Genomic DNA, 19,950 nt, shown 5'->3' with positions numbered 1-19,950 from the left:
TGCGCCGACTACAACAGGTGTAGACTTCACTGTGAAATGCTTACTTACGAGCCCCATTCCAACAACGCAGAGTTAAAAAGGAATAGAAATGTGCCTCCCCTCAAAAGGAAGTACTAACACAATCAAATACTGAACTAAAATGTAAAAGCAACATGTTAAGTGTTATATGTTCCATTTGCACAAAAAGCTTATTTCTCTCAAATGTTGTGCACAAATCTGTTTACATCTCTGTTAGTGAACATTTCTCCTTTACCAAGACAAGCCACACACCTGACAGGTGTGGCATATCAAGAAGCTGATTAAACAGCATGATCATTTCACAGGTGTACCTTGTGCTGGGGACAATAAAAGGCTAAAATGTGCACAACATAATGCCACAGATGTCTCAGGTTTTGGGAAAGCTTGCAATTGGCCTGCTGACTGTAGGAATGACTGTTCATTTCATTAATAGAAGCCGTCTCCAACCACGTTTTAGAGAATTTGACAGTACGTCCAACTGGCCTCCCAACCGCAGACCACGTGTAACCACGCCAACCCAGGACCTCCACATCCGTCTTCTTCGTCTGAGCCCAGCCACCCGGATAGCTGATAAAACTGTGGGTTTGTACAACTGAGTGTCAATGCAAATAGTCTGAGTAGCCATTTGTTTAAGCTGTTCAGGAGCCTTTTGGTCCGAGACTTCGCACTCCGGGAACCGCTTGCCGTGCGGTAGCAACAAATAACCTATGACTTGGGTGGCTGGAGTCTTTGACCATTTTTAGGGCCTTCCTGAAAGGAAGTACATCTGTTGATAAGGTGAGGATTGAGATACTGGCCATGTCCAAATATCCATACTAGCGTACTAAATAGTATGCGTAAAAAGACAGTTTTATAGTATGTGAAATTTCCGATTGTGAAATCAAATGCGCGATTACGTTGACTGCCAGCGTTCATTCATTTTGGTACAGCTCATCAATGTATATGATTATTAGTCGTTATCAGCTGTGAGTCAGAAAATATGAGTGAATTCTACTAGATCAAACTGCAAAATTAGTATGCAGTTTAAGTATGTAGTACACTAGTATGAGTATTCGGACACGACCACTGTAAGAGCTTTTTCTATTTTTTTTCTATTGTCTCTTAAGGATCCAGAACTTATTTGCATTGCAGTGGTAGAATATGGTTACAGCCAGTGGATGGCTAGTCCGGCTAGTATAATACAAATGAACCTGAAAATATAAATCAGTGGTCGGCAACAGGCGATTGGTTTTGCCCCCCCCAAAGTTCTTAATAAATAAATAAAACATTATAATAAACATGTGGGGGGGCATTTTAGTTTTTGGTAAAAAAAAAAAAAAAAAACAATGACTAAAATCACCAGGAACCAGATTTTGGAAATCTGTTCCTAAGTTTTCCCACCAATAAAAAAAGAGACATGTAATTATTCGGATTATGTTCTGACCCCCCAACCATTTGCTCCGACAAAAATCAGGCTGCGGCTGAACCTAGTTGCCTACCCTTGATCTAAATGAATGAACCCCAACCTAAATTACCTTCAGCTCTGTCAAGAAAATGCATTTGAAAGCTTGACTCTGCATGAGCGCTAGCAGATATTTGGAGGGAAAACATGGTGCACACAGGGCCACACAGCAAACTACTGCATAATACAACAGGGGGGGAAAATGCTAATAAACTTGCTCAGTACACACCGATTGAATTTCCTTCAAGGATGGTGTATCATTACTTCCTCTAAACAGAGTGGAGGAAACTGTGGTGTCCGTTCAAATATCACAGGAATCGTAGAGAGGTTGGGTTTCTGGGCTTCGACACACTGTGTGTGTGTGTGTTTATGTGTGTGTGTGTGAGTGCGTGTGACACCCTATCCTGGCAGGGCAACCTAATACCCTGTCATACCTCAGCCAAGTTCCCATAAACCCCAGCCAGCCCAGACCATGGAGCTGAGGCACAATGTCCCTCATGGAACCTGTGAAATCAGATCTCTCTGCTTATTTGTGTATTTATAGAAAACATTCATTGTGAAGGTTTCTGCTTCATCAGGTTATAATGGATTCTTTACAGAAGGCCTCAGTGGTCCGTGCTCGGCTAGATTAGTGGAGCTGGGGCAAAGTGCTCAGTTAGTTTAGAGTATGCTCATAAAACTGTTATTGCTCATTAGAAAGATTGGAAAACATTTGAAAACATACTAAAAGAGCATTCTGAAATACAACACCCTACAGTACATGAGTGTCAGCGGCGGGCTGTTTAAGATGAGGGATGATGATGTTTTCTTTAATGAGCATGGCTTTATTTCTATTACAGCATATTGGACGACTGTCAATCATATTCCATTCATCCAGCTCAATGTAACATCAATAGGTTTAGGCTACTACATGATACTCTAATGTTCCCTATACCCATCATGAGGCTGCTAGAACCTAGCCTATGAACGAAAGTTTACAATCTGGTGCACAGGTCGAGAGAATTTTGAGGAATCAAGGTAGTGACACAGACAGACAGTGACACATTCAATGCCACCTTGCACACTCTTGCCTGCATCTAGCTGATCTTGGGTGTAATCATTAGTCCACCAGTTACAAATTAGAATTTCTATTGGACAAATTCAGGTATGTTTATCCCCGTTTAAGAAACGTTTGTCAACAGAATCGGCGATATGAATACACCCCTGATCACACGCAAACACAGTTCACTTTCATAGTAGCCTCATAAAAACAGCATGAACACCTTGCTCATTGTATATATAATTCCTTCTCGCTACTATCGACACGCTCTCCTCCTCAACACATCAGCTGTCTGTGAGCAAGCGATAAAAGTGTTTGAGTAGGCTAAACTAGCTAGCTGTATTCACTAACTAACATAGCATCTCTCTCTGTTTGAGCCGGGTGTTTGAGTAGGCTAAACTAGCTAGCTGTATTCACTAGCTAACATAGCATCTCTCTCTGTTTGAGCCGGGTGTTTGAGTAGGCTAAACTAGCTAGCTGTATTCACTAACTAACATAGCATCTCTCTCTGTTTGAGCCGGGTGTTTGAGTAGATTAAACTAGCTAGCTGTATTCACTAACTAACATAGCATCCCTCTCTGTTTGAGCCAGGTGTTTGAGTAGACTAAACTAGCTAGCTGTATTCACTAGTTAACATAGCATCTCTCTCTGTTTGAGCCGGGTGTTTGAGTAGGCTAAACTAGCTAGCTGTATTCACTAACTAACATAGCATCTCTCTCTGTTTGAGCCGGGTGTTTGAGTAGGCTAAACTAGCTAGCTGTATTCACTAACTAACATAGCATCTCTCTCTGTTTGAGCCGGGTGTTTGAGTAGGCTAAACTAGCTAGCTGTATTCACTGACTAACATAGCATCTCTCTCTGTTTGAGCCGGGTGTTTGAGTAGGCTAAACTAGCTAGCTGTATTCACTAGCTAACATAGCATCTCTCTCTGTTTGAGCCGGGTGTTTGAGTAGGCTAAACTAGCTAGCTGTATTCACTAGCTAACATAGCATCTCTCTCTGTTTGAGCCGGGTGTTTGAGTAGGCTAAACTAGCTAGCTGTATTCACTAGCTAACATAGCATCTCTCTCTGTTTGAGCCGGGTGTTTGAGTAGGCTAAACTAGCTAGCTGTATTCACTAGCTACGTGAAAGTGAAAGTAAATATATATACAGTACCAGTCAAATGTTTGGACACACCTACTCATTCAAGGGTTTTTCTTTAATTGTACAATTTTCTACATTCTACATAGAATAATAGTGAAGACATCAGAGCTATGAAATAACACATATGGAGTCATGTAGTAACCAAAAAAGTACCCTGGTAACATATTGTATCATCAGTACCATGGTAACATACTGTATCATCAGTACTATGGTAACATACTGTATCATCAGTACCATCACTACAGTATCATCAGTACCATACTGTATCATCAGTAATATGGTAATATTATGTATCATCAGTACCATCACTACAGTATCATCAGTAACATACTGTATCATCAGTACTATGGTAACATACTGTATCATCAGTAACATCACTACAGTATCATCAGTAACATACTGTATCAGCAGTACCATCACTACAGTATCATCAGTACCATGGTAACATATTGTATAATCAGTACCATGGTAACATACTGTATCATCAGTACTATGGTAACATACTGTATCATCAGTACTATGGTAACATACTGTATCATCAGTGCTTTGGTAACATACTGTATCATCAGTACCATCACTACAGTATCATTAGTAAAATACTGTATCACCAGTACCATCACTACAGTATCATCAGTACTATGGTAACATACTGTATCATCAGTACCATCACTACAGTATCATCAGTACCATACTGTATCATCAGTTCTATGGTAATATTATGTATCATCAGTACCATCACTACAGTATCATCAGTAACATACTGTATCATCAGTACTATGGTAACATACTGTATCATCACTGCTGTATCATCAGTATCATACTGTATCATCAGTAATATGGTAATATTATGTATCATCAGTACCATCACTACAGTATCATCAGTAACATACTGTATCATCAGTACTACGGTAACATACTGTATCATCAGTACCATCACTACAGTATCATCAGTAAGATACTGTATCATCAGTACCATCACTACAGTATCATCAGTACTATGGTAACATACTGCATCATCAGTACCATCACTACAGTATCATCAGTAACATACTGTATCATCAGTACTATGGTAACATACTGTATCATCAGTACCATCACTACAGTATCATCAGTAAAATACTGTATCATCACTACCATCACTACAGTATCATCAGTAACATACTGTATCATCAGTACCATCACTACAGTATCATCAGTACTATGGTAACATACTGCATCATCAGTACCATCACTACATTATCATCAGTAAGATACTGTATCATCAGTACCATGGTAACCTACTGTATCATCAGTATCATGGTAACATACTGTATCAGCAGTATTATGGTAACATACTGTATAAGCAGTACTATGGTAACCTACTGTATCAGCAGTATTATGGTAACATACTGTATAAGCAGTACTATGGTAACCTACTGTATCAGCAGTATTATGGTAACATACTGTATCATCAGTACCATGGTAACCTACTGTATCAGCAGTATTATGGTAAGATACTGTATAAGCAGTACTATGGTAACATACTGTATTAGCAGTACTATGGTAACATACTGTATCATCAGTATCATGGTAACATACTGTATCATCAGTATCATGGTAACATACTGTATCATCAGTACTATGGTAACATACTGTATCATCAGTATCATGGTAACATAGTGTATCATCAGTATTATGGTGGATGAAATCATCAACAGCCCATGGCGGATAGAGGTGGTGCTAAGCTAGTTACTGTAAAGGTACCCATCCCATTTAAGATGATCCTTTTCAAAGTGGTTTCTATGGGAATTATCTTTCAGAAGCCATTGTGATTGCTGTTCTGTTCTAGTAGCCTATTTTGTGTTTGGGCATGGCGCAGAGAAGGCCGGTCCATGTGTGTCCCTTGGCAGCCACCATAGCCCTAAATCCCTATGAAAACCTGCCAAGTGCTTATTGATGCTGAAAGGCTCAGATTTCAAAGCCCTGTCCATCTATACAAACAGAATTACACGTGTGGCTGTGTATATAGCAGCGCATTCTAACGCCGCGTGACCCTCATAAAAAGCGGAGTACCCAAAAAGCAGGTGCTCTCTGCAGGCTGCGGCATTTACGATCCGACTGCATCAGAGGTTTTCATTTCACCACAATCCTCATCATGTTGTTGACTGGGTTTCAGACTTGCCCTTCTTCCTAAAACTTTCTTCCTAAGCTGGGGCTAGAAAACCTTCACTGAACATTGACCCAATGACAGCCTGCCTCCCGTTCCTCCCCCTTTCTATAACCCCGCCTTGCTTTCCTCTGTTCTCTCTCTCTCCGAACCTGACATGGTGAGAAATATGGGGCGTCTGCAAACGGCTCCCGTGTAAAGGCTGCATCCATTTCAGTAACCGTTTCAGTGCGGAGACAGACAGAAATACAGACAGACAGACACACAGCACCGACACACCACCACAACTCATCTACAGCCACGCTGTGTGTCAGAAAAACAGATGTTAGCCAATATGCTCTGCCTCTTTTTCTAAACACCTGGATCATGCACCAAGAGGGATCAAATCTATTTTCCATTTTGGATGTTTCCAGTCAGACTGATACCAGTCTCACAGGATCATATTGACCTGAACAAGACTGTTCTGGCTTGGATATTTTCCTTTGTCCTTTCCAGCAACTATGGTGGATGCGTAACCACTAACCATGCTAGCACAGTATAGCTCAGCTCAGCTCAGCATAACCACTAACCATGCTAGCACAGTACAGCTCAGCTCAGCGTAACCACTAACCATGCTAGCACAGTACAGCTCAGCTCAGCGTAACCACTAACCATGCTAGCGCAGTATAGCTCAGCTCAGCTCAGCTCAGCGTAACCACTAACCATGCTAGCACAGTACAGCTCAGCTCAGCGTAACCACTAACCATGCTAGCACAGTACAGCTCAGCTCAGCGTAACCACTAACCATGCTAGCGCAGTATAGCTCAGCTCAGCTCAGCTCAGCGTAACCACTAACCATGCTAGCACAGTACAGCTCAGCTCAGCGTAACCACTAACCATGCTAGCGCAGTATAGCTCAGCTCAGCATAACCACTAACCATGCTAGCGCAGTATAGCTCAGCTCAGCTCAGCGTAACCACTAACCATGCTAGCACAGTACAGCTCAGCTCAGCGTAACCACTAACCATGCTAGCGTAGTACAGCTCAGCTCAGCGTAACCACTAACCATGCTAGCGCAGTACAGCTCAGCTCGGTTCGGCTCATCTCAGTTCCGCGTAACCACTAACCATGCTAGCGCAGTACAGCTCAGCTCGGTTAAGCTCATCTCAGTTCAGCGTAACCACTAACCATGCTAGCACAGTACAGCTCAGCGTAACCACTAACCATGCTAGCGCAGTATAGCTCATCTCAGTTCTGCGTAACCACTAACCATGCTAGCGCAGTACAGCTCAGCTCGGTTAAGCTCATCTCAGCTCCATAATATGAAAAGGGTATGAGCGTGCTTTCCTCCCCTGTTGTCCCCTGAGTATGGATGACCTTTGACACCTGTCTGTCAGTGAGTTATCTACCAGTGGCGTACCATCTAGTTAACCTGATATCCAGCGACTGTGTTGAGCTCTACCTCCTGTTGTCACGACGACCTGCTTCCATCTTCTATCCCATAATGACCCAGGGTAATTACTTCCCCATGACTGACTGAATGAGACATCTCTGAAATGGACTGTAGGGAGCCACAGATAGATAGGGATCTGACAGTGACAGGAAGGCCAGGTATAGTCAAATTAGGGGCAGGCAACTGACTGAGTGAAGTGTCAAGGACAGGCTCCATTTTGGCACGAACATGTTGTTCTTGTTGAACCAGTGTCCAGGGCAAAAGCCTTTTGTCCTACATCACAGTGTCCTTTTGTCCTACATCACAGTGTCCTTTTGTCCTACATCACAGTGTCCTTTTGTCCTACATCACAGTGTCCATTTGTCCTACATCACAGTGTCCTTTTGTCCTACATCACAGTGTCCTTTTGTCCTACATCACAGTGTCCTTTTGTCCTACATCACAGTGTCCTTTTGTCCTACATCACAGTGAATTTACTCCGTCTTGTGCCTTAGGATAGAATCCCAGCGTGTTGAGACTGTTCAAGGGTTCAAATATATATATTTTAAAAAATAGATTGACCGATACACGTGTCCCCAAATCCTTCAATCAGAAAGTATGTGATCTGCAGGGCTAACGCCTGTAGCAGCATGGAGAGAGCTGTGTGAAACTCTGGAACAAACCAACATGTCAGAGGGGGGTGGAGGCTTCCAAGATTCCACGCTGGGGGAAAATGGCTGCTGTGCATGTGTATGTGATGGATAATCAGGCTGTGGGGAGGGTAGAGGGCCGGACAGATCTGACAGGGTCGCTCGGGTCTCTCTCTCTCTCTCTCTCTCTCTCTCTCAATTCAATTCAAGGGCTTTATTGGCATGGGAAACATGTGTTAACATTGCCAAAGCAAGTGAGGTAGATAATATATAAAGTGAATATATAAAGTGAAATAAACAATAAAAATTAACAGTAAACATTACACATACAGAAGTTTAAAAACAATAAAGACATTACAAATGTCATATTATATATATACAGTGTTTTAACAATGTACAAATGGTTAAAGGACACAATAAATAAGCATAAATATGGGTTGTATTTACAATGGTGTTTGTTCTTCACTGGTTGCACTTTTCTCATGGCAACAGGTCACAAATCTTGCTGCTGTGATGGCACACTGTGGAATTTCACCCAGTAGATATGGGAGTTTATCAAAATTGGATTTGTTTTCAAATTCTTTGTGGATCTGTGTAATCTGAGGGAAATATGTCTCTCTAATATGGTCATACATTGTGCAGGAGGTTAGGATGTGCAGCTCAGTTTCCACCTCATCTTGTGGGCAGTGAGCACATAGCCTGTCTTCTCTTGAGAGCCATGTCTGCCTACGGCGGCCTTTCTCAATAGCAAGGCTATGCTCACTGAGTCTGTACATAGTCAAAGCTTTCCTTAATGTTGGGTCAGTCACAGTGTCAGGTATTCTGCCGCCGTGTACTCTCTGTCTATTGCCAAATAGCATTCTAGTTTGCTCTGTTTTTTTGTTAATTCTTTCCAATGTGTCAAGTAATTATCTTTTTGTTTTCTCATGATTTGGTTGGGTCTAATTGTGCTGCTGTCCTGGGGCTCTGTAGGGTGTGTTTGTGTTTGTGAACAGAGCCCCAGGACCAGCTTGCTTAGGGGACTCTTCTCCAGGTTCATCTCTCTGTAGGTGATGGCTTTGTTATGGAAGGTTTGGGAATCGCTTCCTTTTCGGTGGTTATAGAATTTAACGGCTCTTTTCAGGATTTTGATCATTAGTGGTTATCGGCCTAATTCTGCTCTGCATGCATTATTTGGTGTTCTACGTTGTACACGGACAATATTTTTGCAGAATTCTGCGTGCAGAGTCTCAATTTGGTGTTTGTCCCATTTTGTGATGTCTTGGTTGGTGAGCGGACCCCAGACCTCACAACCATAAAGTGCAATGGGCTCTATGACTGATTCAAGTATTTTTAGCCAAATCCTAATTGTTATGTTGAAATTTATGTTCCTTTTGATGGCATAGAATGCCCTTCTTGCCTTGTCTCTCAGATTGTTCACAGCTTTGTGGAAGTTACCTGTGGCGCTGATGTTTAGGCCAAAGTATGTATAGTTTTTTGTGTGCTCTAGGGCAACAGTGTCTAGATGGAATTTGTATTTGTGGTCCTGGTGACTGGACCTTTTTTGGACACTATTATTTTGGTCTTACTGAGATTTACTGTCAGGGCCCAGGTCTGACAGAATCTGTGCATAAGATCTAGGTGCTGCTGTAGGCCCTCCTTGGTTGGTGACAGAAGCACCAGATCATCAGCAAACAGCAGACATTTGACTTCGGATTCTAGTAGGGTGAGGCCGGGTGCTGCAGACTTTTCTAGTGCCCGCGCCAATTCGTTAATATATATGTTGAAGAGGGTGGGGCTTAAGCTGCATCCCTGTCTCACCCCACGACCCTGTGTGAAAAAATGTGTGTTTTTTGCCAATTTTAACCGCACACTTGTTGTTTGTGTACATGGATTTTATAATGTCGTATGTTTTACCCCCAACACCACTTTCCATCAGTTTGTATAGCAGACCCTCATGCCAAATTGAGTCGAAGGCTTTTTTGAAATCAACAAAGCATGAGAAGACTTTGCCTTTGTTTTTGTTTGTTTGGTTGTCAATTAGGGTGTGCAGGGTGAGTACATGGTCTGCTGTACGGTCATTTGGTAAAAAGCCAATTTGACATTTGCTCAGTACATTGTTTTCATTGACGAAATGTACGAGTCTGCTGTTAATGATAATGCAGAGGATTTTCCCAAGGTTACTGTTGACGCATATTCCACGGTAGTTATTGGGGTCAAATTTGTCTCCACTTTTGTGGATTGGGGTGATCATTCTTTGGTTCCAAATATTGGGGAAGATGCCAGAGCTAAGGATGATGTTAAAGAGTTTTAGTATAGCCAATTTGAATTTGTTGTCTGTATATTCGATCATTTCATTGAGGATACCATCAACACCACAGGCCTTTTTGGGTTGGAGGGTTTTTATTTTGTCCTGCAACTCATTCAATGTAATTGGAGAATCCAGTGGGTTCTGGTAGTCTTTAATAGTTGATTCTAAGATCTGTATTTGATCATGTATATGTTTTTGCTCTTATTCTTTGTTATAGAGCCAAAAAGATTGGAGAAGTGGTTTACCCATACATCTCCATTTTGGATAGATAATTCATTGTGTTGTTGTTTGTTTTGTGTTTTCCAATTTTCCCAGAAGTGGTTAGAGTCTATGGATTATTCAATTACATTGAGCTGATTTCTGACATGCTGTTCCTTCTTTTTCCGTAGTGTATTTCTGTATTGTTTTAGTGATTCACCATAGTGAAGGCGTAGACTCAGGTTTTCCGGGTCTCTATGTTTTTGGTTGGACAGGTTTCTCAATTTCTTTCTTAGATTTTTGCATTCTTCATCAAACCATTTGTCATTGTTGTTAATTTTCTTCAGTTTTCTATTTGAGATTTTTATATTTGATAGGGAAGATGAGAGGTCAAATATACTGTTAAGATTTTCTACTGCCAGGTTTACACCTTCACTATTACAGTGGAACGTTTTACCCAGGAAATTGTCTAAAAAGGATTGAATTTGTTGTTGCCTAATTGTTTTTTGGTAGGTTTCCAAACTGCATTCCTTCCATCTATAGCATTTCTTAATGTTACTCAGTTCCTTTGGCTTTGATGCCTCATGATTGAATATTGCTCTGTTTAAGTAGACTGTGATTTTGCTGTGGTCTGATAGGGGTGTCAGTGGGCTGACTGTGAACGCTCTGAGAGACTCTGGGTTGAGGTCAGTGATAAAGTAGTCTACAGTACTACTGCCAAGAGATGAGATATATGTGTACCTACCATAGGAGTCCCCTCGAAGCCTACCATTGACTATGTACATACCCAGCGTGCGACAGAGCTGCAGGAGTTGTGACCCGTTTTTGTTGGTTATGTTGTCATAGTTGTGCCTAGGGGGGCATATGTGGGAGGGAATGCTGTCACCTCCAGGCAGGTGTTCTCTCTCTCTCTCAGTTTCTGTTGTGCTGTTTGCTAGCACATCTCCCAAAGTGCCATTGGCATCAACAAACAGGATCATGCATTAGTGTCATTCTCAAGTGTGTTCTTTTCAACTTGGCCGTTGATGTGATCTGCTAGGCAGGGGTGTGAAGTGGCCTATACAGGCTGGGGCTACGTCCCAAATGGCACCCTATTCACTATATAGTGACCATATAGGTCCTGGTCAAAAGTAGTGCACTACATAGGGAATAGGGTTCCATTTGGGACCGAATTTGGTCTGGGCTGGGCTGTGAGCTGACTATTTACAGCTGGTAGGGCCCTGGAGAGGGTCAGGTGACCTGCTGTTATAGGGTGTCACAGGGACGTGATACTGTTGACAGGTGCCAGGGCTCTGGAGAGGGTCAGGTGACCTGCTGTTATAGGGCACCACAGGGACGTGATACTGCAGACCTATGGGTCCAACTGACCCACTAACATATGAACAGCACAGCTAAAGGGAAAGGATATCCTGGTGTTATGGCAATCAGTCACACACAGTAAGCTTTAGTATGAATGGTTGACAACAAGTCCCCAAGCACAGATTGGCCCCATAGGGAGGCCACTAAATACCCAAGTGTTAATTGCATTCTATTGATGTGTCGTTTGAATATACAGCCCTTTATTTTGAGGTGTCACTGAAATGGATATAATCCCTTCTTGGCACACAGCAATGGGCTGAGCATTGAAATGCCTTGTTTGTCCCTCAGCTCACCAGGGGCCAGTCACTCTGCCCAACTGGAACACACTCATCATCAACATGACTGAGAGGCTTTCTCTCTCTTTCACATCTCCCACACAACACAGCAGGAACAATGAGTGATGTCTGGATGCTTCCCCCCCACTCGTTCAGATTGGGATTAAATCCTTGTTATTTTAAGTACACTTAATACTCTTTATGATGTTTTTACGATGCCTAATTTGCACATTGCTCTTACACTCACACATTTCTCCAAAAAAACACAGGGATGGAAATAGGGTGTGAACCACTGTGGGTGATCTCAGGCTGTGAAGATTTAGGAGGAGGATGCCTGCCAACCAATCAAGATAGGCACATTTCCCAGAATGCCCAGTTAGTATCTGGTGTCTGTATTTTGCCTCGCTACTTTTATAGCATAGCTACTGTATATAGCCTGTCTTTTTACTGTTGTTTTATTTCTTTACTTACCTATTGTTCACCTAATACCTTTTTTTGCACTATTGGTTAGAGTCTGTAAGTAAGCATTTCACTGTAACTATTCGGCGCACGTGACAAATAAACTTTGATTTGATTTGATTAGTATCTGTATCTGATTTGATTTGATTAGTTCCTGCTGCAGTCCTCCATAGACCTAATTGGTCAACCCATGATGGTGGCAGTAGGTAAACATAGGGTGAGTCTCAAGTGGCACCCTATTCCCTACATAGTGCACTACTTTTGACCAGGACCTATAGGGTGCAGGTCAAACACAGTGTACTATATAGGGAATAGGGTGCCACTTGGGGATGCAACCATAGAGACAACAGAGACAGAGGCAGACAGCTACTGACTGATAAGAGGACAGACAACAACACAGACAGAGAATATGGACCAGTGGATTATCAGTGCAAAACATTAAGATTGTTAAGGAATGTAAGGAGTGGGGCTTTGTTAGTTAATTAGCATAGTTACCATAGTTACAGTAACTGGTGATCCAACCAAGTGGCACAGCACCATAATGTGGACACAAACAGAACCATAATGTCCTTCTCTGTACTGTAGTTACTTTACAGCTAAAGACGATCTATAGTCGTTTCCTCACACCTCACATCTTCTCTCCTTCTTCTATCAGTGTTTTTATAAGCAGCCGGACATCCCTGCCCCCCTCTCTGCCTTTGCCTCTAATCTCCTTTCATCTCCTCTCATCTCCTCTCTACCTCTCATCTCCTCTCATCTCCTCTCTACCTCTCATCTCCTCTCTACCTCTCATCTCCTCTCTACCTCTCATCTCCTCTCTACCTCTCATCTACTCTCTACCTCTCATCTCCTCTCATCTCCTCTCTACCTCTCATCTCCTCTCTACCTCTCATCTCCTCTCATCTCCTCTCTACCTCTCATCTCCTCTCTACCTCTCATCTCCTCTCTACCTCTCATCTCCTCTCATCTCCTCTCTACCTCTCATCTCCTCTCTACCTCTCATCTCCTCTCTACCTCTCATCTCCTCTCTACCTCTCATCTCCTCTCTACCTCTCATCTCCTCTCATCTCCTCTCATCTCGAGACAAATGAACTGTGGAAGCCAGCCAGCGTGATCATTCAAATCGTCCCCATTCCTCTCCTGACACTTCACAGGGCTTCACAGGGCTTCACAGGGCTTCACAGGGCTGCAGGACTACAGCTACAGCTACATTTTCTGAGGAGCACCAAACAGGCAGGAAGACAGACAGACAGACTCACTAAATCACACCGAGACCTGAGGTCACCCAGATAACACCAGTCTGTCCATTCTGTCTCCCAGGGACTAGGGATGTCTTAAATGATGGTCCACTCTGTCTCCCAGGGACTAGGGATGTCTTAAATGATGGTCCACTCTGTCTCCCAGGGACTAGGGATGTCTTAAATGGTCCACTCTGTCTCCCAGGGACTAGGGATGTCTTAAATGATGGTCCACTCTGTCTCCCAGGGATGTCTAAAATATATGCCATTTGGATGTCTTAAATGGTCCACTCTGTCTCCCAGGGACTAGTCATGGATGTCTTAAATGGTCTGGGATGTCTAATAACTAATAATAATAATAATCCCAGGGACTATATGTCTTTGGTCCACTCTGTCTCCAAGGGACTACAGTCAAATGTGGTCCACTCTGTCATACATGATCTACTCTGTCTCCCAGGGACTGGGATGTCCCAGGTCCACTCTGTCTCCCACTACTAGGGATGTCTTAAATGGTCCACTCTCTCCCAACTGTGATGTCAGGGACCACTAGGGATGTCTTAAATGATGGTCCACTCTGTCTCCCAGGGACTAGGGATGTCTTAAATGGTCCACTCTGTCTCCCAGGGACTAGGGATGTCTTAAATGATGGTCCACTCTGTCTCCCAGGGACTAGGGATGTCTTAAATGGTCCACTCTGTCTCCCAGGGACTAGGGATGTCTTAAATGGTCCACTCTGTCTCCCAGGGACTAGGGATGTCTTAAATGGTCCACTCTGTCTCCCAGGGACTAGGGATGTCTTAAATGATGGTCCACTCTGTCTCCCAGGGACTAGGGATGTCTTAAATGGTCCACTCTGTCTCCCAGGGACTAGGGATGTCTTAAATGATGGTCCACTCTGTCTCCCAGGGACTAGGGATGTCTTAAATGGTCCACTCTGTCACCCAGGGACTAGGGATGTCTTAAATGGTCCACTCTGTCTCCCAGGGACTAGGGATGTCTTAAATGGTCCACTCTGTCTCCCAGGGACTAGGGATGTCTTAAATGGTCCACTCTGTCTCCCAGGGACTAGGGATGTCTTAAATGATGTCCACTCTGTCTCCCAGGGACTAGGGATGTCTTAAATGATGGTCCACTCTGTCTCCCAGGGACTAGGGATGTCTTAAATGATGGTCCACTCTGTCTCCCAGGGACTAGGGATGTCTTAAATGATGGTCCACTCTGTCTCCCAGGGACTAGGGATGTCTTAAATGGTCCACTCTGTCTCCCAGGGACTAGGGATGTCTTAAATGATGGTCCATTCTGTCACTCCTCCAGGGACTAGGGATGTCTTAAATGGTCCACTCTGTCACCCAGGGACTAGGGATGTCTTAAATGGTCCACTCTGTCTCCCAGGGACTAGGGATGTCTTAAATGATGGTCCACTCTGTCTCCCAGGGACTAGGGATGTCTTAAATGATGGTCCACTCTGTCTCCCAGGGACTAGGGATGTCTTAAATGGTCCACTCTGTCTCCCAGGGACTAGGGATGTCTTAAATGATGGTCCACTCTGTCTCCCAGGGACTAGGGATGTCTTAAATGATGGTCCATTTCCCAGGGACTAGGGATGTCTTAAATGGTCCACTCCAGGGACTAGGGATGTCTTAAATGTCCACTCTGTCTCCCAGGGACTATGTCTTAAATGATGGGTGGTCTTAAATGATGGTCCACTCTGTCTCCCAGGGACTAGGGATGTCTTAAATGGTCCACTCTGTCACCCAGGGACTAGGGATGTCTTAAATGATGGTCCACTCTGTCTCCCAGGGACTAGGGATGTCTTAAATGGACCACTAGGGATGTCTTAAATGATGGTCCACTCTGTCTCCCAGGGACTAGGGATGTCTTAAATGATGGTCCACTCTGTCTCCCAGGGACTAGGGATGTCTTAAATGGTCCACTCTGTCTCCCAGGGACTAGGGATGTCTTAAATGATGGTCCACTCTGTCTCCCAGGGACTAGGGATGTCTTAAATGGTCCACTCTGTCTCCCAGGGACTAGGGATGTCTTAAATGATGGTCCACTCTGTCTCCCAGGGACTAGGGATGTCTTAAATGATGGTCCACTCTGTCTCCCAGGGACTAGGGATGTCTTAAATGATGGTCCACTCTGTCTCCCAGGGACTAGGGATGTCTTAAATGGTCCACTCTGTCTCCCAGGGACTAGGGATGTCTTAAATGGTCCACTCTGTCTCCCAGGGACTAGGGATGTCTTAAATGATGGTCCACTCTGTCTCCCAGGGACTAGGGATGTCTTAAATGATGTCTCCCAGGGACTAGGGATCCACTCTGTCTCCCAGGGACTAGGGATGTCTTAAATGGTCCACTCTGTCTCCCAGGGACTAGGGATGTCTTAAATGATGGTCCACTCTGTCTCCCAGGGACTAGGGATGTCTTAAATGATGGTCCACTCTGTCTCCCAGGGACTAGGGATGTCTTAAATGATGGTCCACTCTGTCTCCCAGGGACTAGGGATGTCTTAAATGATGGTCCACTCTGTCTCCCAGGGACTAGGGATGTCTTAAATGGTCCACTCTGTCTCCCAGGGACTAGGGATGTCTTAAATGATGGTCCACTCTGTCTCCCAGGGACTAGGGATGTCTTAAATGATGGTCCACTCTGTCTCCCAGGGACTAGGGATGTCTTAAATGGTCCACTCTGTCTCCCAGGGACTAGGGATGTCTTAAATGGTCCACTCTGTCTCCCAGGGACTAGGGATGTCTTAAATGATGGTCCACTCTGTCTCCCAGGGACTAGGGATGTCTTAAATGGTCCACTCTGTCTCCCAGGGACTAGGGATGTCTTAAATGGTCCACTCTGTCTCCCAGGGACTAGGGATGTCTTAAATGATGGTCCACTCTGTCTCCCAGGGACTAGGGATGTCTTAAATGATGGTCCACTCTGTCTCCCAGGGACTAGGGATGTATTAAATGATGGTCCACTCTGCATCCCAGGGACTAGGGATGTCTTAAATGGTCCACTCTGTCTGCCAGGGACTAGGGATGTCTTAAATGGTCCACGCTGTCTCCCAGGGACTTAGTGCACTACTTTGGAACAGCGCCCCCTATATACTATCACCGGGAGGTTCGAATGGAATGATACCACCACAAACTACACTGTAGATATTACATCCCAACATGTATGGCTGGCAACCTTCCCATCACCCTGTGGGGGAGAGTAAACCGTTTCTCCTGTCTGTATTTGTGCCACTCTACAGCGAGGCGCTGTGTGGAGCAGAGAGGCACCCCAGGTTTATTTGGCTTGGCCCAGGAGGATAAAGTATGTCCAGGCTAGGCTGAGTGGACCAGACACCCCCTGTAACCTGGCCTACTGTCAGAGAGGAAGCCACTGCTGCTGGACATGGGGCGGGCATCCATCAAACCCTGGCTAACGCACGCACGCACGTACACACACACACGCACGCACGCACGTACACACACACACACACGCACGCACGCACGCACGCACGCACGCACGCACGCACGCACGCACACACACACACACACACACACACACACACACACACACACACACACACACACACACACACACACTGGATTTCTCCTTGCTTTACAGTTCTACTGACAAATCTAATATAAGTCTATAATGTAATATAAGCCTAAGTCTATAATGTAATATAATCCTAACTCTATAATGTAATATAAGCCTAAATCTATAATGTAATATAATCCTAACTCTATAATGTAATATAAAACTAAGTCTATAAGGTAATATAAGCCTAAATCTATAATGTAATTTAATCCTAACTCTATAATGTAATATAAAACTAAGTCTATAATTTAATATAAGCCTAAGCCTATAATGTAATATAAGCCTAAGTCTATAATGTAATATAAGCCTAAGTCTATAATGTAATATAAGCCTAAGTCTATAATGTAATATAAGCCTAAGTCTATAATGTAATATAAGCCTAAGTCTATAATGTAATATAAGCCTAAATCTATAATGTAATATAAGCCTAGGTCTATAATGTAATACAATGTACGTAAGCCAGCTTGATATCAAGTAAGGAAGGAAGACAAGGAATGGAGAACTATTATTGACCTATGAACTTTCACCTTACAGTACAAACACAGAGACATAAAACTCATGTTACAGTAGGACCAGGGCTGACCACCAATTCCATCTCTGGGTGATAATGTTACGTTAGACCTCCTGACCTGTTCATCACTCAGATGTCATATTGGAAGATATCTGCTTCTCCCACAGCTCTCTCTTGATGTTTATACCAGGTCAGTAAGTTAATTGTTCCTTATGTCTTCTACCAAGGGATGCTCTCCTCTCTTCTCCTACACTCCCCATAGCCAAGCAGCCATTCCTCCTCCAGAGAGAGGAGACAAACACAGGGCGGACTCTGGATGAGTCTCAAATGGCACCCTACTCCCTTTATAGTGCAATCATTTAGACCAGAGCCAAAGTAGTGCACTAAATAATGAACAGGGTTCCATTTGGGACGTAGCCAGACTCTCTCCTATGGGGCTCATGTATTTATGAGTCTCACAGCCTGACCACCAGAACTACGTGTTTTCCTTCCCAGAAGGACTTTACGTTGAAAAATGAACATGCTTGGCAAATGAAACAAGCTCTATATCGTCAATGAAAACAGCGGTGCAAAAATACCAGCAAAAAAGGGGGTGAGTGAGAGGAGAAAAGGGGGTGAGTGAGAGGAGAAAAGGGGGTGAGTGAGAGGAGAAAAGGGGGTGAGTGAGAGGAGAAAAGGGGGTGAGTGAGAGGAGAAAAGGGGGTGAGTGAGAGGAGAAAAGGGGGTGAGTGAGAGGAGAAAAGGGGGTGAGTGAGAGGAGAAAAGGGGGTGAGTGAGAGGAGAAAAGGGGGTGAGTGAGAGGAGAAAAAGGGGGTGAGTGAGAGGAGAAAAGGGGGTGAGTGAGAGGAGAAAAGGGGGTGAGTGAGAGGAGAAAAGGGGGTGAGGAGAAAAGGAGAAAAAGGGGGTGAGTGAGAGGAGAAAAGGGGGTGAGTGAGAGGAGAAAAGGGGGGTGAGTGAGAGGAGAAAAGGGGGTGAGTGAGAGGAGAAAAGGGGGTGAGTGAGAGGAGAAAAGGGGGTGAGTGAGAGGAGAAAAGGGGGTGAGTGAGAGGAGAAAAAAGGGGGTGAGTGAGAGGAGAAAAAGGGGGTGAGTGAGAGGAGAAAAGGGGGGGAGTGAGAGGAGAAAAGGGGGTGAGTGAGAGGAGAAAAGGGGGTGAGTGAGAGGAGAAAAGGGGGTGAGTGAGAGGAGAAAAAGGGGGTGAGTGAGAGGAGAAAAGGGGGGTGAGTGAGAGGAGAAAAGGGGGTGAGTGAGAGGAGAAAAAGGGGGGGAGGGAGAGGAGAAAAGGAGGTGAGTGAGAGGAGAAAGGGGGGGGAGTGAGAGGAGAAAGGGGGGGGATGGAGAGGGGAAAAGGGGGTGAGGGAGAGGAGAAAAGGGGGTGAGTGAGAGGAGAAAAGGGGTGAGTGAGAGGAGAAAAGGGGGTGAGTGAGAGGAGAAAAGGGGGTGAGTGAGAGGAGAAAAGGGGGTGAGTGAGAGGAGAAAAAAGGGGGTGAGTGAGAGGAGAAAAGGGGGTGAGTGAGAGGAGAAAAGGGGGTGAGTGAGAGGAGAAAAGGGGGTGAGTGAGAGGAGAAAAGGGGTGAGTGAGAGGAGAAAAGGGGGTGAGTGAGAGGAGAAAAAGGGGGTGAGTGAGAGGAGAAAGGGGGGTGAGTGAGAGGAGAAAAAGGGGGTGAGTGAGAGGAGAAAAGGGGGTGAGTGAGAGGAGAAAAAGGGGTCTGGCTGGCAGACAACCGCAGAGCTATTTTTGTAGGTAGACATACCTGGTTTTCAGCAAACGTGTCCTTGCAATATAAATCAGACTAAGAGATTTTTGAAAAACACCATTGAGAACAAGTCAAGCATCCCATTAGCATGACACTGTCAGGGTGTGGAAGGACTGACGGGGAGAACTACGGGTGGGACACCCTCACGGTCCTTTCTGATAGCGGGGGAAAATGTAGTTCTGGCACAGAGAACTACAGAGGATCTGTCTGCTGGATGAATGTTGGCAAGAAGGAATGTAAAGATAACTAATGTAAAATGTACCGTGTCAGTAAAATGTATATAGTATGTAAAGCAGGAAGTAGAAGCCTCAGTATTGTTGTCCATTAGTTTACTCCAATAAGGGGAGGGCTGGTAGGATTAGGGGGAAATGTATATAGTATGTAAAGCAGGAAGTAGAAGCCTCAGTATTGTTGTCCATTAGTTTACTCCAAT

General features: G+C 44.2%; 1 protein-coding gene across 1 annotated transcript in view; it reads right to left on the bottom strand.

Annotated features, from left to right (window-relative positions):
• Positions 1-19,950, bottom strand: part of LOC127927550 (FH1/FH2 domain-containing protein 3-like) — a 204,199-nt gene that overhangs the window by 58,067 nt on the left and 126,182 nt on the right.

The sequence above is a fragment of the Oncorhynchus keta genome, unplaced genomic scaffold, assembly GCF_023373465.1.
Source record: "Oncorhynchus keta strain PuntledgeMale-10-30-2019 unplaced genomic scaffold, Oket_V2 Un_scaffold_1526_pilon_pilon, whole genome shotgun sequence".
NCBI lineage: Eukaryota > Metazoa > Chordata > Actinopteri > Salmoniformes > Salmonidae > Oncorhynchus > Oncorhynchus keta.
Note: the sequence above shows the minus strand (reverse complement) of the source record. Positions and strands in the feature narration are given on the sequence as shown.